Source organism: Rhopalosiphum padi, chromosome 4 (assembly GCF_020882245.1).
Source record: "Rhopalosiphum padi isolate XX-2018 chromosome 4, ASM2088224v1, whole genome shotgun sequence".
NCBI classification, from domain to species: domain Eukaryota; kingdom Metazoa; phylum Arthropoda; class Insecta; order Hemiptera; family Aphididae; genus Rhopalosiphum; species Rhopalosiphum padi.
In genome coordinates, this window is record NC_083600.1 from 37,246,300 (window position 1) to 37,251,600 (window position 5,301).

At 31.5% G+C, this 5,301-nt stretch overlaps 1 long non-coding RNA gene across 3 annotated transcripts; it reads left to right on the forward strand.

The window, feature by feature from the left end:
- Positions 1 to 462: 462 nt before the first annotated feature.
- LOC132930674 (uncharacterized) lies at positions 463 to 3,381 on the forward strand. Of its 3 annotated transcripts, XR_009662262.1 has the most exons (3): positions 715 to 1,069; positions 2,706 to 2,851; positions 3,015 to 3,381. It is a non-coding gene; the product is annotated as an uncharacterized LOC132930674 (long non-coding RNA). The 3 variants fall into 3 exon arrangements; XR_009662263.1 differs by having other exon boundaries at positions 463 to 1,069; positions 2,706 to 3,381; XR_009662264.1 differs by having other exon boundaries at positions 463 to 1,069; positions 2,733 to 3,381.
- The last annotated feature ends 1,920 nt before the right edge of the window (positions 3,382 to 5,301 follow it).

A 5,301-nucleotide genomic window follows, 5' to 3' on the forward strand; every position in this document is an offset into this window, starting at 1 on the left:
TACATAGATAAATACAAGTTTTATAGCCGTTTGAATCTGTCGGTAAATGGATTATTTTGATACTGGGAACAATAAATAATATTGATAATTATTAATTACTATAAAGTAATTAAAACATTGTTTAAACTTATGGGCACGTAAATATTTCTAAAATTAATCGCTAACGCGTAATAAATAAGTATGTAGTTTGATATTATATACATTGTAATCGGGTACCTATAATATAGACAATTTACTATATAGTAATACTGGAATGCTATATTATAAATCATAATGATGCTCATCTACTATATCGACAATAATAATAATTTGTAATCGACAAATAGCACGACCACCTATTAAGATAATGATCCCATTCACATATTTCCTGTACAGTAGCGTGTGTATAACTAATATGCACGTAATATGTATATAGGTACACACAATATTGCAGTAATAATTATTATGATAACAATAGTGTGTTTGGCACCGAACATAATTTATTGCGATCGTTACGCATAATATGTATTATAGTCACTTTTTCTCGATAGCCGACAAACCTGAAACGAATCAAAGGTTAAAGAAAGAATCAGTGCGTTATTATAACAGAGTACCTACTACCGATGTAAAGACATATTATATAATACATATACCTACATGTGCACGGTGATGTATGCAAATTACTAATTATATTAATCCGAACGTATCCATCGTGTCTCCGTGATTATTAGTATATTATACGCGTGTGCTCGTGCGCGTGTAATTTATTCGGATGTTAATATCGCAGTCAGTACACAGCTGCAGTGGTCGCGCGTCTTGACGTTTAACCCACCACATGAGAGGGTTGCTCGAACGTGGTGGTGTATATCGGTTGGTAACCGCTACCTGGGTCTAAAACTTCGTATACAGTGTATTATAGAGAAAACGAGAGAAAGAGATAGCAGTGACGGAGAGGTAGAGCTGCGCTGGTGCATTACCTTGTAAGGTTTCGTTCTGTGTGGATGGTTACCAAAAGGAAGTACCCAAGGATTTCCACGGATGACTGGCCGGCGCGCTGTTCGCCGTGCACGAGGAAGGCGAACGAATAAACGTAATTACTCTCCTATATACCACGACACATACTATATATAATCGCGGTGTTTAAATAAATCTGTTAGAAGTCACGGTTTTATATATATATATATAAATATATACCTATAATATGTATAATATATTATGATCGTAGTAATAATACTATAATATATAATATTATTATAGAAGGGTGTTTTTGTCATCAGCGCAGGACATTATGGGAACAAACCTAGGTCTGCAGGAATTTCAATTAAACGGTCATTTTCGACGTAATCCTGGCCATCGTCACCGCACCGAAACCATCGTTAATGTCACGTACATTTTTTAACGCGCGTTAAATCCTTCTTCGAACGGATTTCCCCGAGAAATACAAAGCACAAATTTAATATAACAATACGTACCCTTTATATATATATATATATAACATTACATCTTATAAGCTATAGTAGGACGCATTATGTTGTTATAAATTATTACAACGAATAATATTCGAGACACGCGGTATATTATACCGTGATTTATTGTACATGGCTATATAGACGGTATAGTTGTTCTATCTTTGGGCCGTTTTATTTTAAAATATTTATATTATAAAAAATAAATAATCGATACAATCGGAGATCGCAGCGCCGAATACAATATTTTTAACGATATAGACTCGGAATAAGGTCTGTCTGTTGCAGCAGTCTGGGTCAAAAATACCAAGTGGCGTCATTTTTCTCCGTTTGCGACCTATTCTCGGGTCTGTGTATTATGTGAGTGTGTGTTTATTGGCTATAATCTTAAGTGGTATTTTTGTCCTGTATAACACACAATGCGTATAATACGGTGATTGATATAATTGATAAGTGATGAGTGATGGCGAACAGTCTATATAATAATATACAAACATATATTACGTAGCACGACGTCAGTAGGTCGTTATAATTGTAATAGCTGATACATGTATAGCATTTTTCACATGTAAAGTATTTACTTTTTGAATACATACACACACGTATATATATATATATGTATATACCTAATATCGCCTCTATATACACAGCATACAATTTCTATAATGTATAGATCGTGTGGTTCGTTCATGACGCGTATTTTTTTTTATAGTGTTTATATTGAGTCGTGAAAGCAACAGTAATTCGATTTTTAGAACTCGTTTGAAAAACGCAGTTTTTTTTAATTTTATTAACATAAATATAATATCTTATTGATTTGTTAGATTCTTGTAGAAAAATTGATTTGTATTGTCTCAATTATTGTGGTGGAAAATATAATTTTATAAATATATCCATTTAGGTATATACTTACTAAATAATAACACACTGCTGTCGATACAGCTCGATATATTATTATGTATATATTCTATAAAGCTATTAAATAGTATATTTAATTATATAAACAACGTTAACCGTGCACTATTATATATTTTTATGATAACTTGACAGGTGTATAAAACGTATTTAGTACAAATAGTACAATATATAGACAAAAAGAACATTTTTAATGTTTTTTTTGTTGTTAAAACGATATAGAAAGATTTACTTTTTAATATTAAATAAATGAAGGTTAAACTACCTACACAACACCACACATTTTATATACTATATAATTTTCCGCCTACTGATGACTGTATCTTTTTTTTTTTTTTATTAAAGTTTTCCTAATTTGGTATATTCGTAAAGGTTCATGGTTCTTATACGTTCTACAATCGTTTACGACCAGACACTGTGGGCGATCCAAGAAAACGTTTGTATTCCGCGATGGAATTATACGCATTCGACCGTGGAACCAAAATCTCGACGTACGTGATAAGTCGGTTTAGTACTGTTTATAAATATAATATAACATTGTTGTCACGATGCGACAAAACGCTTTCAAAACTCAATTCGAAAACAAATACGGAATAACGCCGTTTCACTATATAATTTATCATAACTGATAAGTCTGATGTTGTGTTTTCACAGCGGGTTTCTATCGAAAATTAAAATTCCGTGATGTTGAACCGCCCATCGCCGGTCGTCGCAGCTGCTGCCAAGAGGTGTCTTTTCCAGGACGATCATCGACAACTCGCAGCCCGCAACGACGATAACGCGGCTTTGGAAGTGGCTATGACAATTGAACGGGAGCTGCTGGCACGAAAACGAGACCAATGGAATTTCGATTTCGTCAACGGCACACCGGTGGAGGAAGAGCTTATTTGTAATAATAATTGGCAATGGGATATCATTGTTACATAAACGTCGATAACGACGACGAAGAACGTCAGCCACAAGTTTGATGATAAATTTACTATTGTTAAATATAATATGAATATAAAATTCTACGTTCAAACCTGTACTGTATACACCTATAGTCTCACTTTTATACACGCGATATACATTAAATATATCAGCAGTGATTGCACGTAGTGAAATATATACGTATTATACCTATGTACTTACAGTAAACGTACTAGATTGATGTTTACACAACATATTTTTATTATTTGAAGATTAGGTCGGTATAGATTACAGTGAAATATTTTATAATAGTAATACTATAACTAATAACTAATAAACAATAACTAATGAACTACATACCGCGATTGGCAATATAACATTATCGTGTAATTGCCATTTACCATATCTCAATATTAATTTATACCTAATCATGTTGCTGCGTGTATAGTCGGCAAATTATAAAATGTTTACTGTATTAATAAATATATTCTTATGTTCATCATTAGCAATCTCTATATAAGAAATTATATGTTGAAAAGGTACTTATGTATAACTTTTTGATACAAAATGGTAGGCATAAACAACATTATGTGTATTTATTAGTCGGGATAGTCGTATAATATATGGTTGCTTATCTTTACACTTTATTGCAGGGGTCTAGCCGTCTGGGGGATTCAATGTATGCCCAGATGCCCTATGAAATTATTTAAACATCACAATATTTGAGTACAGTTTGTCAGTTTGACGTATTGATACTATATAATATAATATATATTGTCATGCGGGGTAAATATATGAACTGACATTAGATATTTATATTATTCTAGGAGTGTTCTGTGTATACCATAACAATAATATTATCACGTTAGTAAACTAAATTCTCATTTAAATTAAGTGTACACCTCTATGTTTTTACGCAACTTGACTTATCCAAGTAAAACGTTTATAATAATACACATTAGTTAGCAATTTTTATCAGTTATTTTCGCTGTTCCTCAATAACCTTGTGGCATAAAATAATACAGGTCGGTTTAATTGTGTAGCGATAAAGTGTGATAAACAGTTTGAACCAATTTTTTATTCGCAATCTTGTACTTTGATTTATAAGATGAATTAATAACAACGTAGAGATGATGGTTATTTTTTCATTGGCTCTGTAGGCAGATACATAATTTATATAAATAATTACTCTATATTAACAAATTTATTAAGAGGACATTATAACCGAATATGTAATATGTGTTGTCTCTATAATAAGGTAAGCTTTATAACTTCTAAGGCATAACGTTACGTCCAGAAGAATACGTTTACTATTATATTGTATAAAATTCAGAATATTATCTTACAGTTTTCCACATAGGTATTTTTATTTTATGTTTTAGTTTAGAAATAAGTTATGAATATTTTAAAATTGATTTTTTTGAATATTAAATTTGCATGTGTGTGTTAATATATAAGACAGAGACAACACATGCGGGTATGACGCCCTCTAAATGTAATAATATCTATTATTAAAAATATTATATTTTTTAATAGGTAAATCACGACATAATATAGGAACTAGATAATTTAAAAGTTTATTTAACATTATCCATCGGCATTAAACTATTAAAGTGTACATGAACGGATTTATTGGACAGGAAACATTAAAAATCTACATCACCTAGCTAGTACGACAATTAAAAAAAAAAAAAGTTTTTTCCCAACACTCTCATAACGTAATTTTCTCTCATGCATAAAAACATAAGTCATGGTCCGACAAACGTAGTCGACATTTCCTATTTATTTTCCCAGAGACCGAATCGTTTTGTGATTTTTTAGCCCCATGACAATGAAACACACCTATAACGCGTATATAGTAATCAACAGGTTTTATTCTACTATAGGTATGCTCTATATATGTTATGTATACAAGTATTGGATCATTATCCAACGTTTATGTTGTATCAGATTGATAATTTGAGCTGTGTGTGTTTATGCATACGTGTCCGAAAAAAATATTGTTTTCGGTTTGTTGGACAGGATATCCGGT